The 24,075-nt window shown below is 48.8% G+C and overlaps 23 non-coding genes across 23 annotated transcripts; 12 read left to right on the forward strand and 11 right to left on the reverse strand.

Moving 5' to 3' along the window:
- Window positions 1-7: 7 nt before the first annotated feature.
- On the forward strand, window positions 8-100 carry trnar-ucu (transfer RNA arginine (anticodon UCU)). The gene is made up of 2 exons: window positions 8-44; window positions 65-100. It is a non-coding gene; the product is annotated as a tRNA-Arg (tRNA).
- Window positions 101-1,401: 1,301 nt separating this feature from the next.
- trnav-uac (transfer RNA valine (anticodon UAC)) lies at window positions 1,402-1,474 on the reverse strand. Its single transcript has one exon. It is a non-coding gene; the product is annotated as a tRNA-Val (tRNA).
- A 248-nt stretch (window positions 1,475-1,722) lies between these two features.
- Window positions 1,723-1,815, forward strand: trnar-ucu (transfer RNA arginine (anticodon UCU)). Its single transcript has 2 exons — window positions 1,723-1,759; window positions 1,780-1,815. It is a non-coding gene; the product is annotated as a tRNA-Arg (tRNA).
- A 1,303-nt stretch (window positions 1,816-3,118) lies between these two features.
- Window positions 3,119-3,191, reverse strand: trnav-uac (transfer RNA valine (anticodon UAC)). The gene has a single exon. It is a non-coding gene; the product is annotated as a tRNA-Val (tRNA).
- A 248-nt stretch (window positions 3,192-3,439) lies between these two features.
- On the forward strand, window positions 3,440-3,532 carry trnar-ucu (transfer RNA arginine (anticodon UCU)). Its single transcript has 2 exons — window positions 3,440-3,476; window positions 3,497-3,532. It is a non-coding gene; the product is annotated as a tRNA-Arg (tRNA).
- Window positions 3,533-4,834: 1,302 nt separating this feature from the next.
- On the reverse strand, window positions 4,835-4,907 carry trnav-uac (transfer RNA valine (anticodon UAC)). The gene has a single exon. It is a non-coding gene; the product is annotated as a tRNA-Val (tRNA).
- A 248-nt stretch (window positions 4,908-5,155) lies between these two features.
- trnar-ucu (transfer RNA arginine (anticodon UCU)) lies at window positions 5,156-5,248 on the forward strand. Its single transcript has 2 exons — window positions 5,156-5,192; window positions 5,213-5,248. It is a non-coding gene; the product is annotated as a tRNA-Arg (tRNA).
- Window positions 5,249-6,549: 1,301 nt separating this feature from the next.
- On the reverse strand, window positions 6,550-6,622 carry trnav-uac (transfer RNA valine (anticodon UAC)). Its single transcript has one exon. It is a non-coding gene; the product is annotated as a tRNA-Val (tRNA).
- Window positions 6,623-6,870: 248 nt separating this feature from the next.
- trnar-ucu (transfer RNA arginine (anticodon UCU)) lies at window positions 6,871-6,963 on the forward strand. The gene is made up of 2 exons: window positions 6,871-6,907; window positions 6,928-6,963. It is a non-coding gene; the product is annotated as a tRNA-Arg (tRNA).
- Window positions 6,964-8,265: 1,302 nt separating this feature from the next.
- Window positions 8,266-8,338, reverse strand: trnav-uac (transfer RNA valine (anticodon UAC)). The gene has a single exon. It is a non-coding gene; the product is annotated as a tRNA-Val (tRNA).
- Window positions 8,339-8,586: 248 nt separating this feature from the next.
- trnar-ucu (transfer RNA arginine (anticodon UCU)) lies at window positions 8,587-8,679 on the forward strand. The gene is made up of 2 exons: window positions 8,587-8,623; window positions 8,644-8,679. It is a non-coding gene; the product is annotated as a tRNA-Arg (tRNA).
- A 1,302-nt stretch (window positions 8,680-9,981) lies between these two features.
- trnav-uac (transfer RNA valine (anticodon UAC)) lies at window positions 9,982-10,054 on the reverse strand. The gene has a single exon. It is a non-coding gene; the product is annotated as a tRNA-Val (tRNA).
- A 248-nt stretch (window positions 10,055-10,302) lies between these two features.
- trnar-ucu (transfer RNA arginine (anticodon UCU)) lies at window positions 10,303-10,395 on the forward strand. Its single transcript has 2 exons — window positions 10,303-10,339; window positions 10,360-10,395. It is a non-coding gene; the product is annotated as a tRNA-Arg (tRNA).
- A 1,302-nt stretch (window positions 10,396-11,697) lies between these two features.
- trnav-uac (transfer RNA valine (anticodon UAC)) lies at window positions 11,698-11,770 on the reverse strand. The gene has a single exon. It is a non-coding gene; the product is annotated as a tRNA-Val (tRNA).
- Window positions 11,771-12,018: 248 nt separating this feature from the next.
- Window positions 12,019-12,111, forward strand: trnar-ucu (transfer RNA arginine (anticodon UCU)). The gene is made up of 2 exons: window positions 12,019-12,055; window positions 12,076-12,111. It is a non-coding gene; the product is annotated as a tRNA-Arg (tRNA).
- Window positions 12,112-13,413: 1,302 nt separating this feature from the next.
- On the reverse strand, window positions 13,414-13,486 carry trnav-uac (transfer RNA valine (anticodon UAC)). Its single transcript has one exon. It is a non-coding gene; the product is annotated as a tRNA-Val (tRNA).
- Window positions 13,487-13,734: 248 nt separating this feature from the next.
- trnar-ucu (transfer RNA arginine (anticodon UCU)) lies at window positions 13,735-13,827 on the forward strand. Its single transcript has 2 exons — window positions 13,735-13,771; window positions 13,792-13,827. It is a non-coding gene; the product is annotated as a tRNA-Arg (tRNA).
- A 1,302-nt stretch (window positions 13,828-15,129) lies between these two features.
- On the reverse strand, window positions 15,130-15,202 carry trnav-uac (transfer RNA valine (anticodon UAC)). Its single transcript has one exon. It is a non-coding gene; the product is annotated as a tRNA-Val (tRNA).
- Window positions 15,203-15,450: 248 nt separating this feature from the next.
- On the forward strand, window positions 15,451-15,543 carry trnar-ucu (transfer RNA arginine (anticodon UCU)). The gene is made up of 2 exons: window positions 15,451-15,487; window positions 15,508-15,543. It is a non-coding gene; the product is annotated as a tRNA-Arg (tRNA).
- Window positions 15,544-16,845: 1,302 nt separating this feature from the next.
- trnav-uac (transfer RNA valine (anticodon UAC)) lies at window positions 16,846-16,918 on the reverse strand. The gene has a single exon. It is a non-coding gene; the product is annotated as a tRNA-Val (tRNA).
- A 248-nt stretch (window positions 16,919-17,166) lies between these two features.
- On the forward strand, window positions 17,167-17,259 carry trnar-ucu (transfer RNA arginine (anticodon UCU)). Its single transcript has 2 exons — window positions 17,167-17,203; window positions 17,224-17,259. It is a non-coding gene; the product is annotated as a tRNA-Arg (tRNA).
- Window positions 17,260-18,561: 1,302 nt separating this feature from the next.
- trnav-uac (transfer RNA valine (anticodon UAC)) lies at window positions 18,562-18,634 on the reverse strand. The gene has a single exon. It is a non-coding gene; the product is annotated as a tRNA-Val (tRNA).
- A 248-nt stretch (window positions 18,635-18,882) lies between these two features.
- On the forward strand, window positions 18,883-18,975 carry trnar-ucu (transfer RNA arginine (anticodon UCU)). The gene is made up of 2 exons: window positions 18,883-18,919; window positions 18,940-18,975. It is a non-coding gene; the product is annotated as a tRNA-Arg (tRNA).
- Window positions 18,976-24,075: the final 5,100 nt, after the last annotated feature.

Consider the following 24,075-nt stretch of genomic DNA (forward strand, 5'->3'; position numbering starts at 1 on the left):
GCACAGTGGCTCTGTGGCGCAATGGATAGCGCATTGGACTTCTAGACGTGGAGTATGTGAAGGCATTCAAAGGTTGTGGGTTCGAGTCCCACCAGAGTCGACTCTTGCACTAATTTATACTGTGCTTGTTCTTTCTGAAAGAGCTCGCATTTCAAGTAGAAGTGTCATCCCTCTGCTGTGGAACGTGTTTCTCCTTATGGTGTGTACTGGATGCGTCTGAGAGTCTTCTAAGGTGCTCAGAAGATGGCTTTGGTCGAAGCAGAACCGACAAGCCCTAAAAGCGCCCCCTTCACTTTTGTTCCGTGAGCACTGCCGATCGCCTCATGCAGATGACGAACAGGGCACAATCAGCAACAGGTTAAGAACACACTGGCCGTCCTGACAGGAAGCAATTAACACACCTTAGGTACTGAGGCACAGAGGTGTGAGTGGCTGCTGAGCCAGTTTGAACCACACCTTGGGCAGAGAGGGAGGGGGCAGGAAACAATGAAGTGATAGGGCCCATAACACCTGAGGTCTGCATACTCCCAGTTCTCAAACGACCCCAGCCTCCTCCTGATAAGCAGCGGAAAACCCCCTGGGTGGGGGGGGGAGTGGCTAACGGAAGGGCTAAGAAGATCGAAGCCTGAATAGAGGGGCACTCTCTCTTTCCGCAAAGCCCTCGACCCCGGACAGGCAGCGCAAGGGAAACCGCAGGCTGCGAGACCACACAGGAGAGGAACCATGGGTCCAGGAACTGCAGATCACGCGAGCCATTGGCAGTGGAATGGAGGTACTGTGCAGAGACTTTGATTAGCTCTAGGCAAGGACCATAGAAACTGGCCCGGCGAACCGCTATTGAAATGAGGGGAATGTGTGGTGCAGCCTGCAGAAGACTCCCCACATAGCCCAAAGAGAGATTTGGGAAATTGGATGTGTGGCATCCCTCTTCTATGTGCAGCTGCTCTTCTTTGTAGCGTCAAAGACTTTCTAACGCCCTCTCTTTGTTACCTAAAAGGACTGCTGACCCGTGGGAATCCATTGTGGCCCTTGGAAGTATCTTTTGGGGCTGCAGATGCTGGTTTTGTGTGTCTTGGGGTAATAGTGAATGTTGATGTACTTAGAACATAAAAGGGGAACTCGTGTGATATTGTTTTGTTCTAGTCAGTGAGTGCATTGGTGATTCTGGGAGATGAACAGGAACTGTGGAAAAGTTGAGGGAGACCAGCATCCCCTTTGTGTTTGCTAGGAAGCGCAGTCGTACACGAGGCAGGAGTAGACCACGTCCGAGCGATCACCTTGCTCTGACACCATTAAGGCTGCAAGTATTTCACGGTAGAGACATCTTTACTATTTTACTCATCACGTTAAAGGAAGGACGCGATGGCTTTCGTGGGACGGGGTTAGGAGGAGCAAAGATCTTGGTTCCACTGGGGATCGAACCCAGGACCTTCTGCGTGTAAAGCAGACGTGATAACCACTACACTATGGAACCTCAGGACAGAGTCTGCCTCCAGAAGGAATAGGATCCGCACGGTAACCCCTCTTGTGACAGTGTACAATACGATCGGTATTCCAGCTGATCCTCCTCCCTATCACCGTCTGTTGCTTCTGATTTTCCTGCTTCAGATCTGGTCACTGTCCTCCGTGCCGTGGATACAGGAATGTGTAGAATTCCGAAGTAACTGGTGATGTCACAGAACAGTAGGGTTAAAGGTTCGGGTGAAAGGTCAGGTGCACAGTGGCTCTGTGGCGCAATGGATAGCGCATTGGACTTCTAGACGTGGAGTATGTGAAGGCATTCAAAGGTTGTGGGTTCGAGTCCCACCAGAGTCAACTCTTGCACTAATTTATATTGTGCTTGTTCTTTCTGAAAGAGCTCGCATTTCAAGTAGAAGTGTCATCCCTCTGCTGTGGAACGTGTTTCTCCTTATGGTGTGTACTGGATGCGTCTGAGCGTCTTCTAAGGTGCTCAGAAGATGGCTTTGGTCGAAGCACAACCGCCAAGCCCTAAAAGCGCCCCCTTCTCTTTTGTTCCGCGAGCACTGCCGATCGCCTCATGCAGACGACGAACAGGGCACAATCAGCAACAGGTTAAGAACACACTGGCCGTCCTGTCAGGAAGCAATTAACACAGCTTAGGTACTGAGGCACAGAGGTGTGAGTGGCTGCTGAGCCAGTTTGAACCACACCTTGGGCAGAGAGGGAGGGGGCAGGAAACAAAGAAGTGATAGGGCCCATAACACCTGAGGTCTGCATACTCCCAGTTCTCAAACGACCCAAGCCTCCTCCTGATAAGCAGCGGAAAACCCCCTGGGTGGGGGGGGGGAGTGGCTAACGGAAGGCCTAAGAAGATCGAAGCCTGAATAGAGGGGCACTCTCTCTTTCCGCAAAGCCCTCGACCCAGGACAGGCAGCGCAAGGGAAACCGCAGGCTGCGAGACCACACAGGAGAGGAACCATGGGTCCAGGAACTGCAGATCACGCGAGCCATTGGCAGTGGAATGGAGGTACTGTGCAGAGACTTTGATTAGCTCTAGGCAAGGACCATTGAAACTGGCCCGGCGAACCACTATTGAAATGAGGGGAATGTGTGGTGCAGCCTGCAGGAGGACTCCCCACATAGCCCAAAGAGAGATTTGGGAAATTGGATGTGTGGCATCCCTCTTCTATGTGCAGCTGCTCTTCTTTGTAGCGTCAAAGACTTTCTAACGCCCTCTCTTTGTTACCTAAAAGGACTGCTGACCCGTGGGAATCCATTGTGGCCCTTGGAGGTATCTTTTGGGGCTGCAGATGCTGGTTTTGTGTGTCTTGGGGTAATAGTGAATGTTGATGTACTTAGAACATAAAAGGGGAACTCGTGTGATATTGTTTTGTTCTAGTCAGTGAGTGCATTGGTGATTCTGGGAGATGAACAGGAACTGTGGAAAAGTTGAGGGAGACCAGCATCCCCTTTGTGTTTGCTAGGAAGCGCAGTCGTACACGAGGCAGGAGTAGACCACGTCCGAGCGATCACCTTGCTCTGACACCATTAAGGCTGCAAGTATTTCACGGTAGAGACATCTTTACTACTTTACTCATCACGTTAAAGGAAGGACGCGATGGCTTTCGTGGGACGGGGTTAGGAGGAGCAAAGATCTTGGTTCCACTGGGGATCGAACCCAGGACCTTCTGCGTGTAAAGCAGACGTGATAACCACTACACTATGGAACCTCAGGACAGAGTCTGCCTCCAGAAGGAATAGGATCCGCACGGGAACCCCTCTTGTGACACTGTACAATACGATCGGTATTCCAGCTGATCCTCCTCCCTATCACCGTCTGTTGCTTCTGATTTTCCTGCTTCAGATCTGGTCACTGTCCTCCGTGCCGTGGATACAGGAATGTGTAGAATTCCGAAGTAACTGGTGATGTCACAGAACGGTAGGGTTAAAGGTTCGGGTGAAAGGTCAGGTGCACAGTGGCTCTGTGGCGCAATGGATAGCGCATTGGACTTCTAGACGTGGAGTATGTGAAGGCATTCAAAGGTTGTGGGTTCGAGTCCCACCAGAGTCGACTCTTGCACTAATTTATACTGTGCTTGTTCTTTCTGAAAGAGCTCGCATTTCAAGTAGAAGTGTCATCCCTCTGCTGTGGAACGTGTTTCTCCTTATGGTGTGTACTGGATGCGTCTGAGAGTCTTCTAAGGTGCTCAGAAGATGGCTTTGGTCGAAGCAGAACCGCCAAGCCCTAAAAGCGCCCCCTTCTCTTTTGTTCCGTGAGCACTGCCGATCGCCTCATGCAGATGACGAACAGGGCACAATCAGCAACAGGTTAAGAACACACTGGCCGTCCTGACAGGAAGCAATTAACACACCTTAGGTACTGAGGCACAGAGGTGTGAGTGGCTGCTGAGCCAGTTTGAACCACACCTTGGGCAGAGAGGGAGGGGGCAGGAAACAAAGAAGTGATAGGGCCCATAACACCTGAGGTCTGCATACTCCCAGTTCTCAAACGACCCAAGCCTCCTCCTGATAAGCAGCGGAAAACCCCCTGGGTGGGGGGGGGAGTGGCTAACGGAAGGGCTAAGAAGATCGAAGCCTGAATAGAGGGGCACTCTCTCTTTCCGCAAAGCCCTCGACCCAGGACAGGCAGCGCAAGGGAAACCGCAGGCTGCGAGACCACACAGGAGAGGAACCATGGGTCCAGGAACTGCAGATCACGCGAGCCATTGGCAGTGGAATGGAGGTACTGTGCAGAGACTTTGATTAGCTCTAGGCAAGGACCATAGAAACTGGCCCGGCGAACCGCTATTGAAATGAGGGGAATGTGTGGTGCAGCCTGCAGGAGGACTCCCCACATAGCCCAAAGAGAGATTTGGGAAATTGGATGTGTGGCATCCCTCTTCTATGTGCAGCTGCTCTTCTTTGTAGCGTCAAAGACTTTCTAACGCCCTCTCTTTGTTACCTAAAAGGACTGCTGACCCGTGGGAATCCATTGTGGCCCTTGGAAGTATCTTTTGGGGCTGCAGATGCTGGTTTTGTGTGTCTTGGGGTAATAGTGAATGTTGATGTACTTAGAACATAAAAGGGGAACTCGTGTGATATTGTTTTGTTCTAGTCAGTGAGTGCATTGGTGATTCTGGGAGATGAACAGGAACTGTGGAAAAGTTGAGGGAGACCAGCATCCCCTTTGTCTTTGCTAGGAAGCGCAGTCGTACACGAGGCAGGAGTAGACCACGTCCGAGCGATCACCTTGCTCTGACACCATTAAGGCTGCAAGTATTTCACGGTAGAGACATCTTTACTACTTTACTCATCACGTTAAAGGAAGGACGCGATGGCTTTCGTGGGACGGGGTTAGGAGGAGCAAAGATCTTGGTTCCACTGGGGATCGAACCCAGGACCTTCTGCGTGTAAAGCAGACGTGATAACCACTACACTATGGAACCTCAGGACAGAGTCTGCCTCCAGAAGGAATAGGATCCGCACGGGAACCCCTCTTGTGACACTGTACAATACGATCGGTATTCCAGCTGATCCTCCTCCCTATCACCGTCTGTTGCTTCTGATTTTCCTGCTTCAGATCTGGTCACTGTCCTCCGTGCCGTGGATACAGGAATGTGTAGAATTCCGAAGTAACTGGTGATGTCACAGAACGGTAGGGTTAAAGGTTCGGGTGAAAGGTCAGGTGCACAGTGGCTCTGTGGCGCAATGGATAGCGCATTGAACTTCTAGACGTGGAGTATGTGAAGGCATTCAAAGGTTGTGGGTTCGAGTCCCACCAGAGTCGACTCTTGCACTAATTTATACTGTGCTTGTTCTTTCTGAAAGAGCTCGCATTTCAAGTAGAAGTGTCATCCCTCTGCTGTGGAACGTGTTTCTCCTTATGGTGTGTACTGGATGCGTCTGAGAGTCTTCTAAGGTGCTCAGAAGATGGCTTTGGTCGAAGCAGAACCGCCAAGCCCTAAAAGCGCCCCCTTCTCTTTTGTTCCGTGAGCACTGCCGATCGCCTCATGCAGATGACGAACAGGGCACAATCAGCAACAGGTTAAGAACACACTGGCCGTCCTGACAGGAAGCAATTAACACACCTTAGGTACTGAGGCACAGAGGTGTGAGTGGCTGCTGAGCCAGTTTGAACCACACCTTGGGCAGAGAGGGAGGGGGCAGGAAACAAAGAAGTGATAGGGCCCATAACACCTGAGGTCTGCATACTCCCAGTTCTCAAACGACCCAAGCCTCCTCCTGATAAGCAGCGGAAAACCCCCTGGGTGGGGGGGGGAGTGGCTAACGGAAGGGCTAAGAAGATCGAAGCCTGAATAGAGGGGCACTCTCTCTTTCCGCAAAGCCCTCGACCCAGGACAGGCAGCGCAAGGGAAACCGCAGGCTGCGAGACCACACAGGAGAGGAACCATGGGTCCAGGAACTGCAGATCACGCGAGCCATTGGCAGTGGAATGGAGGTACTGTGCAGAGACTTTGATTAGCTCTAGGCAAGGACCATAGAAACTGGCCCGGCGAACCGCTATTGAAATGAGGGGAATGTGTGGTGCAGCCTGCAGAAGACTCCCCACATAGCCCAAAGAGAGATTTGGGAAATTGGATGTGTGGCATCCCTCTTCTATGTGCAGCTGCTCTTCTTTGTAGCGTCAAAGACTTTCTAACGCCCTCTCTTTGTTACCTAAAAGGACTGCTGACCCGTGGGAATCCATTGTGGCCCTTGGAAGTATCTTTTGGGGCTGCAGATGCTGGTTTTGTGTGTCTTGGGGTAATAGTGAATGTTGATGTACTTAGAACATAAAAGGGGAACTCGTGTGATATTGTTTTGTTCTAGTCAGTGAGTGCATTGGTGATTCTGGGAGATGAACAGGAACTGTGGAAAAGTTGAGGGAGACCAGCATCCCCTTTGTGTTTGCTAGGAAGCGCAGTCGTACATGAGGCAGGAGTAGACCACGTCCGAGCGATCACCTTGCTCTGACACCATTAAGGCTGCAAGTATTTCACGGTACAGACATCTTTACTATTTTACTCATCACGTTAAAGGAAGGACGCGATGGCTTTCGTGGGACGGGGTTAGGAGGAGCAAAGATCTTGGTTCCACTGGGGATCGAACCCAGGACCTTCTGCGTGTAAAGCAGACGTGATAACCACTACACTATGGAACCTCAGGACAGAGTCTGCCTCCAGAAGGAATAGGATCCGCACGGGAACCCCTCTTGTGACACTGTACAATACGATCGGTATTCCAGCTGATCCTCCTCCCTATCACCGTCTGTTGCTTCTGATTTTCCTGCTTCAGATCTGGTCACTGTCCTCCGTGCCGTGGATACAGGAATGTGTAGAATTCCGAAGTAACTGGTGATGTCACAGAACGGTAGGGTTAAAGGTTCGGGTGAAAGGTCAGGTGCACAGTGGCTCTGTGGCGCAATGGATAGCGCATTGGACTTCTAGACGTGGAGTATGTGAAGGCATTCAAAGGTTGTGGGTTCGAGTCCCACCAGAGTCGACTCTTGCACTAATTTATACTGTGCTTGTTCTTTCTGAAAGAGCTCGCATTTCAAGTAGAAGTGTCATCCCTCTGCTGTGGAACGTGTTTCTCCTTATGGTGTGTACTGGATGCGTCTGAGAGTCTTCTAAGGTGCTCAGAAGATGGCTTTGGTCGAAGCAGAACCGCCAAGCCCTAAAAGCGCCCCCTTCTCTTTTGTTCCGTGAGCACTGCCGATCGCCTCATGCAGATGACGAACAGGGCACAATCAGCAACAGGTTAAGAACACACTGGCCGTCCTGACAGGAAGCAATTAACACACCTTAGGTACTGAGGCACAGAGGTGTGAGTGGCTGCTGAGCCAGTTTGAACCACACCTTGGGCAGAGAGGGAGGGGGCAGGAAACAAAGAAGTGATAGGGCCCATAACACCTGAGGTCTGCATACTCCCAGTTCTCAAACGACCCAAGCCTCCTCCTGATAAGCAGCGGAAAACCCCCTGGGTGGGGGGGGGAGTGGCTAACGGAAGGGCTAAGAAGATCGAAGCCTGAATAGAGGGGCACTCTCTCTTTCCGCAAAGCCCTCGACCCAGGACAGGCAGCGCAAGGGAAACCGCAGGCTGCGAGACCACACAGGAGAGGAACCATGGGTCCAGGAACTGCAGATCACGCGAGCCATTGGCAGTGGAATGGAGGTACTGTGCAGAGACTTTGATTAGCTCTAGGCAAGGACCATAGAAACTGGCCCGGCGAACCGCTATTGAAATGAGGGGAATGTGTGGTGCAGCCTGCAGGAGGACTCCCCACATAGCCCAAAGAGAGATTTGGGAAATTGGATGTGTGGCATCCCTCTTCTATGTGCAGCTGCTCTTCTTTGTAGCGTCAAAGACTTTCTAACGCCCTCTCTTTGTTACCTAAAAGGACTGCTGACCCGTGGGAATCCATTGTGGCCCTTGGAAGTATCTTTTGGGGCTGCAGATGCTGGTTTTGTGTGTCTTGGGGTAATAGTGAATGTTGATGTACTTAGAACATAAAAGGGGAACTCGTGTGATATTGTTTTGTTCTAGTCAGTGAGTGCATTGGTGATTCTGGGAGATGAACAGGAACTGTGGAAAAGTTGAGGGAGACCAGCATCCCCTTTGTGTTTGCTAGGAAGCGCAGTCGTACACGAGGCAGGAGTAGACCACGTCCGAGCGATCACCTTGCTCTGACACCATTAAGGCTGCAAGTATTTCACGGTAGAGACATCTTTACTACTTTACTCATCACGTTAAAGGAAGGACGCGATGGCTTTCGTGGGACGGGGTTAGGAGGAGCAAAGATCTTGGTTCCACTGGGGATCGAACCCAGGACCTTCTGCGTGTAAAGCAGACGTGATAACCACTACACTATGGAACCTCAGGACAGAGTCTGCCTCCAGAAGGAATAGGATCCGCACAGGAACCCCTCTTGTGACAGTGTACAATACGATCGGTATTCCAGCTGATCCTCCTCCCTATCACCATCTGTTGCTTCTGATTTTCCTGCTTCAGATCTGGTCACTGTCCTCCGTGCCGTGGATACAGGAATGTGTAGAATTCCGAAGTAACTGGTGATGTCACAGAACGGTAGGGTTAAAGGTTCGGGTGAAAGGTCAGGTGCACAGTGGCTCTGTGGCGCAATGGATAGCGCATTGGACTTCTAGACGTGGAGTATGTGAAGGCATTCAAAGGTTGTGGGTTCGAGTCCCACCAGAGTCGACTCTTGCACTAATTTATACTGTGCTTGTTCTTTCTGAAAGAGCTCGCATTTCAAGTAGAAGTGTCATCCCTCTGCTGTGGAACGTGTTTCTCCTTATGGTGTGTACTGGATGCGTCTGAGAGTCTTCTAAGGTGCTCAGAAGATGGCTTTGGTCGAAGCAGAACCGCAAAGCCCTAAAAGCGCCCACTTCTCTTTTGTTCCGTGAGCACTGCCGATCGCCTCATGCAGATGACGAACAGGGCACAATCAGCAACAGGTTAAGAACACACTGGCCGTCCTGACAGGAAGCAATTAACACACCTTAGGTACTGAGGCACAGAGGTGTGAGTGGCTGCTGAGCCAGTTTGAACCACACCTTGGGCAGAGAGGGAGGGGGCAGGAAACAAAGAAGTGATAGGGCCCATAACACCTGAGGTCTGCATACTCCCAGTTCTCAAACGACCCAAGCCTCCTCCTGATAAGCAGCGGAAAACCCCCTGGGTGGGGGGGGGAGTGGCTAACGGAAGGGCTAAGAAGATCGAAGCCTGAATAGAGGGGCACTCTCTCTTTCCGCAAAGCCCTCGACCCAGGACAGGCAGCGCAAGGGAAACCGCAGGCTGCGAGACCACACAGGAGAGGAACCATGGGTCCAGGAACTGCAGATCACGCGAGCCATTGGCAGTGGAATGGAGGTACTGTGCAGAGACTTTGATTAGCTCTAGGCAAGGACCATAGAAACTGGCCCGGCGAACCGCTATTGAAATGAGGGGAATGTGTGGTGCAGCCTGCAGGAGGACTCCCCACATAGCCCAAAGAGAGATTTGGGAAATTGGATGTGTGGCATCCCTCTTCTATGTGCAGCTGCTCTTCTTTGTAGCGTCAAAGACTTTCTAACGCCCTCTCTTTGTTACCTAAAAGGACTGCTGACCCGTGGGAATCCATTGTGGCCCTTGGAAGTATCTTTTGGGGCTGCAGATGCTGGTTTTGTGTGTCTTGGGGTAATAGTGAATGTTGATGTACTTAGAACATAAAAGGGGAACTCGTGTGATATTGTTTTGTTCTAGTCAGTGAGTGCATTGGTGATTCTGGGAGATGAACAGGAACTGTGGAAAAGTTGAGGGAGACCAGCATCCCCTTTGTGTTTGCTAGGAAGCGCAGTCGTACACGAGGCAGGAGTAGACCACGTTCGAGCGATCACCTTGCTCTGACACCATTAAGGCTGCAAGTATTTCACGGTAGAGACATCTTTACTATTTTACTCATCACGTTAAAGGAAGGACGCGATGGCTTTCGTGGGACGGGGTTAGGAGGAGCAAAGATCTTGGTTCCACTGGGGATCGAACCCAGGACCTTCTGCGTGTAAAGCAGACGTGATAACCACTACACTATGGAACCTCAGGACAGAGTCTGCCTCCAGAAGGAATAGGATCCGCACGGGAACCCCTCTTGTGACAGTGTACAATACGATCGGTATTCCAGCTGATCCTCCTCCCTATCACCGTCTGTTGCTTCTGATTTTCCTGCTTCAGATCTGGTCACTGTCCTCCGTGCCGTGGATACAGGAATGTGTAGAATTCCGAAGTAACTGGTGATGTCACAGAACGGTAGGGTTAAAGGTTCGGGTGAAAGGTCAGGTGCACAGTGGCTCTGTGGCGCAATGGATAGCGCATTGGACTTCTAGACGTGGAGTATGTGAAGGCATTCAAAGGTTGTGGGTTCGAGTCCCACCAGAGTCGACTCTTGCACTAATTTATACTGTGCTTGTTCTTTCTGAAAGAGCTCGCATTTCAAGTAGAAGTGTCATCCCTCTGCTGTGGAACGTGTTTCTCCTTATGGTGTGTACTGGATGCGTCTGAGAGTCTTCTAAGGTGCTCAGAAGATGGCTTTGGTCGAAGCAGAACCGCCAAGCCCTAAAAGCGCCCCCTTCTCTTTTGTTCCGTGAGCACTGCCGATCGCCTCATGCAGATGACGAACAGGGCACAATCAGCAACAGGTTAAGAACACACTGGCCGTCCTGACAGGAAGCAATTAACACACCTTAGGTACTGAGGCACAGAGGTGTGAGTGGCTGCTGAGCCAGTTTGAACCACACCTTGGGCAGAGAGGGAGGGGGCAGGAAACAAAGAAGTGATAGGGCCCATAACACCTGAGGTCTGCATACTCCCAGTTCTCAAACGACCCAAGCCTCCTCCTGATAAGCAGCGGAAAACCCCCTGGGTGGGGGGGGGAGTGGCTAACGGAAGGGCTAAGAAGATCGAAGCCTGAATAGAGGGGCACTCTCTCTTTCCGCAAAGCCCTCGACCCAGGACAGGCAGCGCAAGGGAAACCGCAGGCTGCGAGACCACACAGGAGAGGAACCATGGGTCCAGGAACTGCAGATCACGCGAGCCATTGGCAGTGGAATGGAGGTACTGTGCAGAGACTTTGATTAGCTCTAGGCAAGGACCATAGAAACTGGCCCGGCGAACCGCTATTGAAATGAGGGGAATGTGTGGTGCAGCCTGCAGGAGGACTCCCCACATAGCCCAAAGAGAGATTTGGGAAATTGGATGTGTGGCATCCCTCTTCTATGTGCAGCTGCTCTTCTTTGTAGCGTCAAAGACTTTCTAACGCCCTCTCTTTGTTACCTAAAAGGACTGCTGACCCGTGGGAATCCATTGTGGCCCTTGGAAGTATCTTTTGGGGCTGCAGATGCTGGTTTTGTGTGTCTTGGGGTAATAGTGAATGTTGATGTACTTAGAACATAAAAGGGGAACTCGTGTGATATTGTTTTGTTCTAGTCAGTGAGTGCATTGGTGATTCTGGGAGATGAACAGGAACTGTGGAAAAGTTGAGGGAGACCAGCATCCCCTTTGTGTTTGCTAGGAAGCGCAGTCGTACACGAGGCAGGAGTAGACCACGTCCGAGCGATCACCTTGCTCTGACACCATTAAGGCTGCAAGTATTTCACGGTAGAGACATCTTTACTATTTTACTCATCACGTTAAAGGAAGGACGCGATGGCTTTCGTGGGACGGGGTTAGGAGGAGCAAAGATCTTGGTTCCACTGGGGATCGAACCCAGGACCTTCTGCGTGTAAAGCAGACGTGATAACCACTACACTATGGAACCTCAGGACAGAGTCTGCCTCCAGAAGGAATAGGATCCACACGGGAACCCCTCTTGTGACAGTGTACAATACGATCGGTATTCCAGCTGATCCTCCTCCCTATCACCGTCTGTTGCTTCTGATTTTCCTGCTTCAGATCTGGTCACTGTCCTCCGTGCCGTGGATACAGGAATGTGTAGAATTCCGAAGTAACTGGTGATGTCACAGAACAGTAGGGTTAAAGGTTCGGGTGAAAGGTCAGGTGCACAGTGGCTCTGTGGCGCAATGGATAGCGCATTGGACTTCTAGACGTGGAGTATGTGAAGGCATTCAAAGGTTGTGGGTTCGAGTCCCACCAGAGTCGACTCTTGCACTAATTTATATTGTGCTTGTTCTTTCTGAAAGAGCTCGCATTTCAAGTAGAAGTGTCATCCCTCTGCTGTGGAACGTGTTTCTCCTTATGGTGTGTACTGGATGCGTCTGAGCGTCTTCTAAGGTGCTCAGAAGATGGCTTTGGTCGAAGCACAACCGCCAAGCCCTAAAAGCGCCCCCTTCTCTTTTGTTCCGCGAGCACTGCCGATCGCCTCATGCAGACGACGAACAGGGCACAATCAGCAACAGGTTAAGAACACACTGGCCGTCCTGTCAGGAAGCAATTAACACAGCTTAGGTACTGAGGCACAGAGGTGTGAGTGGCTGCTGAGCCAGTTTGAACCACACCTTGGGCAGAGAGGGAGGGGGCAGGAAACAAAGAAGTGATAGGGCCCATAACACCTGAGGTCTGCATACTCCCAGTTCTCAAACGACCCAAGCCTCCTCCTGATAAGCAGCGGAAAACCCCCTGGGTGGGGGGGGGAGTGGCTAACGGAAGGGCTAAGAAGATCGAAGCCTGAATAGAGGGGCACTCTCTCTTTCCGCAAAGCCATCGACCCAGGACAGGCAGCGCAAGGGAAACCGCAGGCTGCGAGACCACACAGGAGAGGAACCATGGGTCCAGGAACTGCAGATCACGCGAGCCATTGGCAGTGGAATGGAGGTACTGTGCAGAGACTTTGATTAGCTCTAGGCAAGGACCATAGAAACTGGCCCGGCGAACCGCTATTGAAATGAGGGGAATGTGTGGTGCAGCCTGCAGGAGGACTCCCCACATAGCCCAAAGAGAGATTTGGGAAATTGGATGTGTGGCATCCCTCTTCTATGTGCAGCTGCTCTTCTTTGTAGCGTCAAAGACTTTCTAACGCCCTCTCTTTGTTACCTAAAAGGACTGCTGACCCGTGGGAATCCATTGTGGCCCTTGGAAGTATCTTTTGGGGCTGCAGATGCTGGTTTTGTGTGTCTTGGGGTAATAGTGAATGTTGATGTACTTAGAACATAAAAGGGGAACTCGTGTGATATTGTTTTGTTCTAGTCAGTGAGTGCATTGGTGATTCTGGGAGATGAAGAGGAACTGTGGAAAAGTTGAGGGAGACCAGCATCCCCTTTGTGTTTGCTAGGAAGCGCAGTCGTACACGAGGCAGGAGTAGACCACGTCCGAGCGATCACCTTGCTCTGACACCATTAAGGCTGCAAGTATTTCACGGTAGAGACATCTTTACTACTTTACTCATCACGTTAAAGGAAGGACGCGATGGCTTTCGTGGGACGGGGTTAGGAGGAGCAAAGATCTTGGTTCCACTGGGGATCGAACCCAGGACCTTCTGCGTGTAAAGCAGACGTGATAACCACTACACTATGGAACCTCAGGACAGAGTCTGCCTCCAGAAGGAATAGGATCCGCACCGGAACCCCTCTTGTGACAGTGTACAATACGATCGGTATTCCAGCTGATCCTCCTCCCTATCACCATCTGTTGCTTCTGATTTTCCTGCTTCAGATCTGGTCACTGTCCTCCGTGCCGTGGATACAGGAATGTGTAGAATTCCGAAGTAACTGGTGATGTCACAGAACGGTAGGGTTAAAGGTTCGGGTGAAAGGTCAGGTGCACAGTGGCTCTGTGGCGCAATGGATAGCGCATTGGACTTCTAGACGTGGAGTATGTGAAGGCATTCAAAGGTTGTGGGTTCGAGTCCCACCAGAGTCGACTCTTGCACTAATTTATACTGTGCTTGTTCTTTCTGAAAGAGCTCGCATTTCAAGTAGAAGTGTCATCCCTCTGCTGTGGAACGTGTTTCTCCTTATGGTGTGTACTGGATGCGTCTGAGAGTCTTCTAAGGTGCTCAGAAGATGGCTTTGGTCGAAGCAGAACCGCAAAGCCCTAAAAGCGCCCACTTCTCTTTTGTTCCGTGAGCACTGCCGATCGCCTCATGCAGATGACGAACAGGGCACAATCAGCAACAGGTTAAGAACACACTGGCCGTCCTGACAGGAAGCAATTAACACACCTTAGGTACTGAGGCACAGAGGTGTGAGTGGCTGCTGAGCCAGTTTGAACCACACCTTGGGCAGAGAGGGAGGGGGCAGGAAACAAAGAAGTGATAGGGCCCATAACACCTGAGGTCTGCATACTCCCAGTTCTCAAACGACCCAAGCCTCCTCCTGATAAGCAGCGGAAAACCCCCTGGGTGGGGGGGGGAGTGGCTAACGGAAGGGCTAAGAAGATCGAAGCCTGAATAGAGGGGCACTCTCTCTTTCCGCAAAGCCCTCGACCCAGGACAGGCAGCGCAAGGGAAACCGCAGGCTGCGAGACCACACAGGAGAGGAACCATGGGTCCAGGAACTGCAGATCACGCGAGCCATTGGCAGTGGAATGGAGGTACTGTGCAGAGACTTTGATTAGCTCTAGGCAAGGACCATAGAAACTGGCCCGGCGAACCGCTATTGAAATGAGGGGAATGTGTGGTGCAGCCTGCAGGAGGACTCCCCACATAGCCCAAAGAGAGATTTGGGAAATTGGATGTGTGGCATCCCTCTTCTATGTGCAGCTGCTCTTCTTTGTAGCGTCAAAGACTTTCTAACGCCCTCTCTTTGTTACCTAAAAGGACTGCTGACCCGTGGGAATCCATTGTGGCCCTTGGAAGTATCTTTTGGGGCTGCAGATGCTGGTTTTGTGTGTCTTGGGGTAATAGTGAATGTTGATGTACTTAGAACATAAAAGGGGAACTCGTGTGATATTGTTTTGTTCTAGTCAGTGAGTGCATTGGTGATTCTGGGAGATGAACAGGAACTGTGGAAAAGTTGAGGGAGACCAGCATCCCCTTTGTGTTTGCTAGGAAGCGCAGTCGTACACGAGGCAGGAGTAGACCACGTTCGAGCGATCACCTTGCTCTGACACCATTAAGGCTGCAAGTATTTCACGGTAGAGACATCTTTACTATTTTACTCATCACGTTAAAGGAAGGACGCGATGGCTTTCGTGGGACGGGGTTAGGAGGAGCAAAGATCTTGGTTCCACTGGGGATCGAACCCAGGACCTTCTGCGTGTAAAGCAGACGTGATAACCACTACACTATGGAACCTCAGGACAGAGTCTGCCTCCAGAAGGAATAGGATCCGCACGGGAACCCCTCTTGTGACAGTGTACAATACGATCGGTATTCCAGCTGATCCTCCTCCCTATCACCGTCTGTTGCTTCTGATTTTCCTGCTTCAGATCTGGTCACTGTCCTCCGTGCCGTGGATACAGGAATGTGTAGAATTCCGAAGTAACTGGTGATGTCACAGAACGGTAGGGTTAAAGGTTCGGGTGAAAGGTCAGGTGCACAGTGGCTCTGTGGCGCAATGGATAGCGCATTGGACTTCTAGACGTGGAGTATGTGAAGGCATTCAAAGGTTGTGGGTTCGAGTCCCACCAGAGTCGACTCTTGCACTAATTTATACTGTGCTTGTTCTTTCTGAAAGAGCTCGCATTTCAAGTAGAAGTGTCATCCCTCTGCTGTGGAACGTGTTTCTCCTTATGGTGTGTACTGGATGCGTCTGAGAGTCTTCTAAGGTGCTCAGAAGATGGCTTTGGTCGAAGCAGAACCGCCAAGCCCTAAAAGCGCCCCCTTCTCTTTTGTTCCGTGAGCACTGCCGATCGCCTCATGCAGATGACGAACAGGGCACAATCAGCAACAGGTTAAGAACACACTGGCCGTCCTGACAGGAAGCAATTAACACACCTTAGGTACTGAGGCACAGAGGTGTGAGTGGCTGCTGAGCCAGTTTGAACCACACCTTGGGCAGAGAGGGAGGGGGCAGGAAACAAAGAAGTGATAGGGCCCATAACACCTGAGGTCTGCATACTCCCAGTTCTCAAACGACCCAAGCCTCCTCCTGATAAGCAGCGGAAAACCCCCTGGGTGGGGGGGGGAGTGGCTAACGGAAGGGCTAAGAAGATCGAAGCCTGAATAGAGGGGCACTCTCTCTTTCCGCAAAGCCCTCGACCCAGGACAGGCAGCGCAAGGGAAACCGCAGGCTGCGAGACCACACAGGAGAGGAACCATGGGTCCAGGAACTGCAGATCACGCGAGCCATTGGCAGTGGAATGGAGGTACTGTGCAGAGACTTTGATTAGCTCTAGGCAAGGACCATAGAAACTGGCCCGGCGAACCGCTATTGAAATGAGGGGAATGTGTGGTGCAGCCTGCAGGAGGACTCCCCACATAGCCCAAAGAGAGATTTGGGAAATTGGATGTGTGGCATCCCTCTTCTATGTGCAGCTGCTCTTCTTTGTAGCGTCAAAGACTTTCTAACGCCCTCTCTTTGTTACCTAAAAGGACTGCTGACCCGTGGGAATCCATTGTGGCCCTTGGAAGTATCTTTTGGGGCTGCAGATGCTGGTTTTGTGTGTCTTGGGGTAATAGTGAATGTTGATGTACTTAGAACATAAAAGGGGAACTCGTGTGATATTGTTTTGTTCTAGTCAGTGAGTGCATTGGTGATTCTGGGAGATGAACAGGAACTGTGGAAAAGTTGAGGGAGACCAGCATCCCCTTTGTGTTTGCTAGGAAGCGCAGTCGTACACGAGGCAGGAGTAGACCACGTCCGAGCGATCACCTTGCTCTGACACCATTAAGGCTGCAAGTATTTCACGGTAGAGACATCTTTACTATTTTACTCATCACGTTAAAGGAAGGACGCGATGGCTTTCGTGGGACGGGGTTAGGAGGAGCAAAGATCTTGGTTCCACTGGGGATCGAACCCAGGACCTTCTGCGTGTAAAGCAGACGTGATAACCACTACACTATGGAACCTCAGGACAGAGTCTGCCTCCAGAAGGAATAGGATCCACACGGGAACCCCTCTTGTGACAGTGTACAATACGATCGGTATTCCAGCTGATCCTCCTCCCTATCACCGTCTGTTGCTTCTGATTTTCCTGCTTCAGATCTGGTCACTGTCCTCCGTGCCGTGGATACAGGAATGTGTAGAATTCCGAAGTAACTGGTGATGTCACAGAACAGTAGGGTTAAAGGTTCGGGTGAAAGGTCAGGTGCACAGTGGCTCTGTGGCGCAATGGATAGCGCATTGGACTTCTAGACGTGGAGTATGTGAAGGCATTCAAAGGTTGTGGGTTCGAGTCCCACCAGAGTCGACTCTTGCACTAATTTATATTGTGCTTGTTCTTTCTGAAAGAGCTCGCATTTCAAGTAGAAGTGTCATCCCTCTGCTGTGGAACGTGTTTCTCCTTATGGTGTGTACTGGATGCGTCTGAGCGTCTTCTAAGGTGCTCAGAAGATGGCTTTGGTCGAAGCACAACCGCCAAGCCCTAAAAGCGCCCCCTTCTCTTTTGTTCCGCGAGCACTGCCGATCGCCTCATGCAGACGACGAACAGGGCACAATCAGCAACAGGTTAAGAACACACTGGCCGTCCTGTCAGGAAGCAATTAACACAGCTTAGGTACTGAGGCACAGAGGTGTGAGTGGCTGCTGAGCCAGTTTGAACCACACCTTGGGCAGAGAGGGAGGGGGCAGGAAACAAAGAAGTGATAGGGCCCATAACACCTGAGGTCTGCATACTCCCAGTTCTCAAACGACCCAAGCCTCCTCCTGATAAGCAGCGGAAAACCCCCTGGGTGGGGGGGGGAGTGGCTAACGGAAGGGCTAAGAAGATCGAAGCCTGAATAGAGGGGCACTCTCTCTTTCCGCAAAGCCATCGACCCAGGACAGGCAGCGCAAGGGAAACCGCAGGCTGCGAGACCACACAGGAGAGGAACCATGGGTCCAGGAACTGCAGATCACGCGAGCCATTGGCAGTGGAATGGAGGTACTGTGCAGAGACTTTGATTAGCTCTAGGCAAGGACCATAGAAACTGGCCCGGCGAACCGCTATTGAAATGAGGGGAATGTGTGGTGCAGCCTGCAGGAGGACTCCCCACATAGCCCAAAGAGAGATTTGGGAAATTGGATGTGTGGCATCCCTCTTCTATGTGCAGCTGCTCTTCTTTGTAGCGTCAAAGACTTTCTAACGCCCTCTCTTTGTTACCTAAAAGGACTGCTGACCCGTGGGAATCCATTGTGGCCCTTGGAAGTATCTTTTGGGGCTGCAGATGCTGGTTTTGTGTGTCTTGGGGTAATAGTGAATGTTGATGTACTTAGAACATAAAAGGGGAACTCGTGTGATATTGTTTTGTTCTAGTCAGTGAGTGCATTGGTGATTCTGGGAGATGAAGAGGAACTGTGGAAAAGTTGAGGGAGACCAGCATCCCCTTTGTGTTTGCTAGGAAGCGCAGTCGTACACGAGGCAGGAGTAGACCACGTCCGAGCGATCACCTTGCTCTGACACCATTAAGGCTGCAAGTATTTCACGGTAGAGACATCTTTACTATTTTACTCATCACGTTAAAGGAAGGACGCGATGGCTTTCGAGGGACGGGGTTAGGAGGAGCAAAGATCTTGGTTCCACTGGGGATCGAACCCAGGACCTTCTGTGTGTAAAGCAGACGTGATAACCACTACACTATGGAACCTCAGGACAGAGTCTGCCTCCAGAAGGAATAGGATCCGCACGGGAACCCCTCTTGTGACAGTGTACAATACGATCGGTATTCCAGCTGATCCTCCTCCCTATCACCGTCTGTTGCTTCTGATTTTCCTGCTTCAGATCTGGTCACTGTCCTCCGTGCCGTGGATACAGGAATGTGTAGAATTCCGAAGTAACTGGTGATGTCACAGAACGGTAGGGTTAAAGGTTCGGGTGAAAGGTCAGGTGCACAGTGGCTCTGTGGCGCAATGGATAGCGCATTGGACTTCTAGACGTGGTGTATGCGAAGGCATTCAAAGGTTGTGGGTTCGAGTCCCACCAGAGTCGACTCTTGCACTAATTTATATTGTGCTTGTTCTTTCTGAAAGAGCTCGCATTTCAAGTAGAAGTGTCATCCCTCTGCTGTGGAACGTGTTTCTCCTTATGGTGTGTACTGGATGCGTCTGAGCGTCTTCTAAGGTGCTCAGAAGATGGCTTTGGTCGAAGCACGACCGCCAAGCCCTAAAAGCGCCCCCTTCTCTTTTGTTCCGCGAGCACTGACGATCGCCTCATGCAGACGACGAACAGGGCACAATCAGCAACAGGTTAAGAACGCACTGGCCGTCCTGACAGGAAGCAATTAACACAGCTTAGGTACTGAGGCACAGAGGTGTGAGTGGCTGCTGAGCCAGTTTGAACCACACCTTGGGCAGAGGGGGAGGGGGTAGGAAACAAAGAAGTGATAGGGCCCATAACACCTGAGGTCTGCATACTCCCAGTTCTCAAACGACCCAAGCCTCCTCCTGATAAGCAGCGGAAAACCCCCTGGGTGGGGGGGGGAGTGGCTAACGGAAGGGCTAAGAAGATCGAAGCCTGAATAGAGGGGCACTCTCTCTTTCCGCAAAGCCCTCGACCCAGGACAGGCAGTGCAAGGGAATCGCAGGCTGCGAGACCACACAGGAGAGGAACCATGGGTCCAGGAACTGCAGATCACACGAGCCATTGGCAGTGGAATGGAGGTACTGTGCAGAGACTTTGATTAGCTCTAGGCAAGGACCATAGAAACTGGCCCGGCGAACCGCTATTGAAATGAGGGGAATGTGTGGTGCAGCCTGCAGGAGGACTCCCCACATAGCCCAAAGAGAGATTTGGGAAATTGGATGTGTGCATCCCTCTTCTATGTGCAGCTGCTCTTCTTTGTAGCGTCAAAGACTTTCTAACGCCCTCTCTTTGTTACCTAAAAGGACTGCTAAAAAACTAGGAAATTTGTTTCACATGGTCCAAATTCTAAATATGAGACTCTTTTAACATAACTGTTAGCGATTCGTATGAGTCCAGGGGAAGCCAGAGATCCCAACAGGGATCCCAACAGGGAACGAGTTACCGAAGCCAAACCGTGAACCGTGATCCGAAACCGTAGACAATAGAGCAACCCGAGAGTTCAGGGGAAGCCAGAGATCCAAAACAGAGAGTGAGTACTGAAGCCAAGCCGTGATCAGGTGTAGGAGATGGCGGGGGCAGAGATGAAGCGGCAGCTCCAGCGTTACTTTCTCGATTGCTGGTAGACGGCATTGCCAACAGGTGCGCGGAAATCTGTTGGACGGAAGCCTGTAACTGGAGTAAGGCTTGCCAGTGCTGATCCAAATCCGAGCGAATCTCCTCTTGCTCCGCTGGGTCCATGTTAAATGGCTCAGTATTCTGTTAAGAGATTCGGTAAGAGAAACCGAAACCAGTGATGGAACCTACTTGCAGGAGCCGTGATCCAAAGAAAGCCGTAGTCGAAGAAACGAGCCGAGAGTCCAGGGGAAGCCAGAGATCCAAACAGGGAACGAGTTACCGAAGCCAAACCGTGAACCGTGATCCGAAACCATAGATAATAGAGCAACCCGAGAGTCCAGGGGAAGCCAGAGATCCAAAACAGAGAGTGAGTACTGAAGCCAAGCCGTGATCCGAAAAACCGTCGTTTAAGGGTGAAAAACCGTAATCCGAAAACCAAGAAAGACACAAAGCAGAAGAAGGAGTAGCGCAACTAGGAAGCTCGAAAGGAAAACTAATACCGAGCGAGGAGGTAGGAAAAGACAGGTGTTTAAGTACAGGATGAGACGGGGGTGTGGTGGTGAATAAGTAAACTGATAGGTAGACTGATGAAGTAAGGCCATGTTGCCGGGAGGCAGGGATCGTAACAATAACAGTCAATAAGTGAAAACTAGTCCATTAGTACTCAAGGAACAAGAGAGAAAGTCAGTAAGAACTGCAGTATAAGCTTGAATGTGGTATTTAATGATAAACCAAAGCTGTTTGATGCACAGTATCAGGCAGGAAAGATTTAATCACAGCCAAAAATGACCTCAGGTAAGAAGGTGGGCCCTAGCTTACTCTTCAGGTTGTTCCAGTCCCTGGCAGGGCCAAACTGAAAAGATTGCAACCATAACCAGTAGCTGATCTTCTGAAGTTTGGTCTGATAAAAATACAATATGTTAAATTGTATGATGGCACAGAGAATGGAAATCAATTTATGAGATAGAAATGAGTTTTACTAATTATATATTTGTTATAAAGTCTCTTGAGGGAAAGAAAGAGTGAAATACTATTCAGGACAGGGCTACCGAGGATCTGGTTTACACAGCAGTGAGTGATGATGTAAAATGAAATACAGTATTTAATGGAAGTGTCTTGTGTGACATATACAAAGTAGTAATTGCATTACATATTTGCTAGTTATGAATAACTAGCAAATATGTAATGCAATTACTACTTTGTATATGTCACACAAGACACTTCCATTAGAATTTGAAGTTTTGAAGAATTAATTTGAAGAATTTGAAGAATTAATTTTCCATTAGAAAAGTAATACAAATCTTTATAAAATGTTGGAATATTTTTTTAAATATCGGGAACTCTCTTGTTCCCGATATTTAAAAAAATCTTCCAACATTTTATAAAGATTTGTATTAATTTTCTAGCTTTATCCAATATTGGGAGCAAAACAGTAGTTAAGTAATGAATACATGATAGTCTCTATGTTTGTCCTGTACTATGTCAGAACTGTCCTCAGTCAATCTCACCCCAGTTTACATGTTGTAGATTGTATTGGTCTTTTCCACATATACATATTATGGTTCAATGTAAGGCAAATCCTGCAAGAAAGAAAAAAAAAACATAATTTTCATTAGAGATGTAAAGATTACTAAATGTCTTTAACTTGAGTGCTCAAGACCTTTAGCACAGACATGTTCAACCATGTTACTTGTATAATGTCAATGCTGACTTTAAAGACAGACATTTTTCCAAAAGAGACATAATTTCCAAGTCAACAGAGCACGTGATCATAGTTGTGACTTTATATATGGATTTGTAAGTTATCTTTATAGTGCAGGGATTTTATTTTCCAGGACTGGGAACCACTGACTTGGAGGATATGTGATGGGTTTTTGTGATGGGTTATTTTCATATTTAAGGACAGTATATCCAGAATTGTTCTAGCATGTTGCTAATAGAAAGCAACCCCCTTGGGAGATAACATGAATTCTGCACTCAGGTCTTATCAATGAGCTGGAGATATTGCTCAACTAAAGGGATAATTTTCACTTGTAATAAGTACAGATCCAGCCATTCAAAATGCACAGGGAATACTGCAGTAGTTTGCAGTTCAGGGGCTGCGGGCATAGTTTTTTTCAAATAGGGTTGCACTACTTTGTGAAACCGCCAGGTGGAAGCTTAACATGGCATATGAAGAATTTGGGCTTTCGCCAGAAAACACCAGGTTTCATATCCCGGACAATCTTTTTCCAATTAAAGAATTTAAGTTGTACTGCTTAGACTTTTATTAGTTTTACTAAACTGTGTATTACAGCATGTTAAACATTAATTAAACACAAATTAAAAGTAGGTAAATTTTATAAAAGCAAGATTGCTCAGTTGGATATATAAAAAAGAGTTTATTTTTATCCATGATGTGCCTCTTTCAGGTTTACCTCCACTTGCAGAAAATCCAAAGGTAAATTTTGGTAGCTGAAAATAAAAACATTAGTATAATGTAATATGTACCTAATGTACACACAGTAGATGGTAGTGGTAGCTAAATATAAAAAAGTACACACCAGTATTCCACTTTCTTCATAAATACTTTATGCATCAAAGTCTTTAACTTGGTGACTTACAGTGGGTTATGGTTTTAATGTACTTGTTCTAACATTATAAAGTTTATACTGTACTTCATAAAAAGTTATAACGTTTTATCCTTTTCTAAGAGTACGTAGTAAGAACACCACTTGCTGTTACTGTATTATTGTAAAAAAAAAGATACCACTTGATAGTAATACTAATATGGATTCACGTAACTAAGCAGGTAAAATGGATGTTTTGGAAACATTTTCACATTTGTTTTTTTTAAAAAAAAGCTTTTATTGTCCTTATAGTCGTAATGGGCAATAGACTGTAATGTAGCGTGCTGCACCCAGGCCAATCAAAGCCCGATCAGAGAATTACTTTTGGTTTGTTACAGCTTACATAGCTGAATAGATAAAAATAGTCCACTATTATAGCTTATTGTAAATGTGATGTATCTCTTTGAGGTTTACATCCGAATTGAGAAAATCTATATTCTGTCTTAATCCAAATTTCAGAATTTAACAATTTAACTTTAAATTTAAAACTTTAAACCATATATTCTGTAAACTGAAGAGTTATAGAGGATACACGTTGTGTATCACCTCTTTTTATATTTGTAAGAATGCTCCAATTTAAAGGCAATAAGGAATATATTATTAATAATGAATGACCATGGACGAGCTGTAAACTGAAGTGTTACAGAGAAGACACGTTGAGTTTTGTCTTTTTAGCTTGGAATTTCACCTTTAGAGCGATCCTTTTGGCTATATTTTTTACATTACAGTTATATTTTTTAACTTTAAATTTGGATGAAGAAAAAATATTTCACATATACTGTATCGTACTGTCTCATACTGTATATACAGTATATTTATACAGTATATGAACTCACTGCCATTCATTGCCATGTGCACTACTGTTTTGGTATATCTGTGGATCTGACTTCATGGATTCACGGAACAGCGGGAGATGAGACCCGGAGGGGGGGTTATTTTGAATAGACTATGAATGAGTCCCTGAGGCACATTGTCCAAGTTTCAGAATTATAAAAAATAAACCTTGGGTGAAATTGCAAGAGAGAAAAAGATATCTTCTCAGAAGTCGTGTACTGTGCAAAGTAGGTGATTTTGACAAACAGCTGATGTTGCTTAAAGAATTTAAGATCTATCTGACTGTGCTGTAGCTCTCACGTAATTGAGCAGAAAGTCACCTTGCTCTCACAAGTGGCTCTGTTAGAGTTTGTGTTAACATACTGCACACTTTTGAATGTATTTTTATCACCTTTATCACCTTTACCTTTCTGGGGCGTGGGGGTATATCGATTCCTCAGTTTAACAT

The sequence above is a fragment of the Lepisosteus platostomus genome, chromosome 2, assembly GCF_059453375.1.
Source record: "Lepisosteus platostomus isolate fLepPlt1 chromosome 2, fLepPlt1.hap1, whole genome shotgun sequence".
NCBI lineage: Eukaryota > Metazoa > Chordata > Actinopteri > Semionotiformes > Lepisosteidae > Lepisosteus > Lepisosteus platostomus.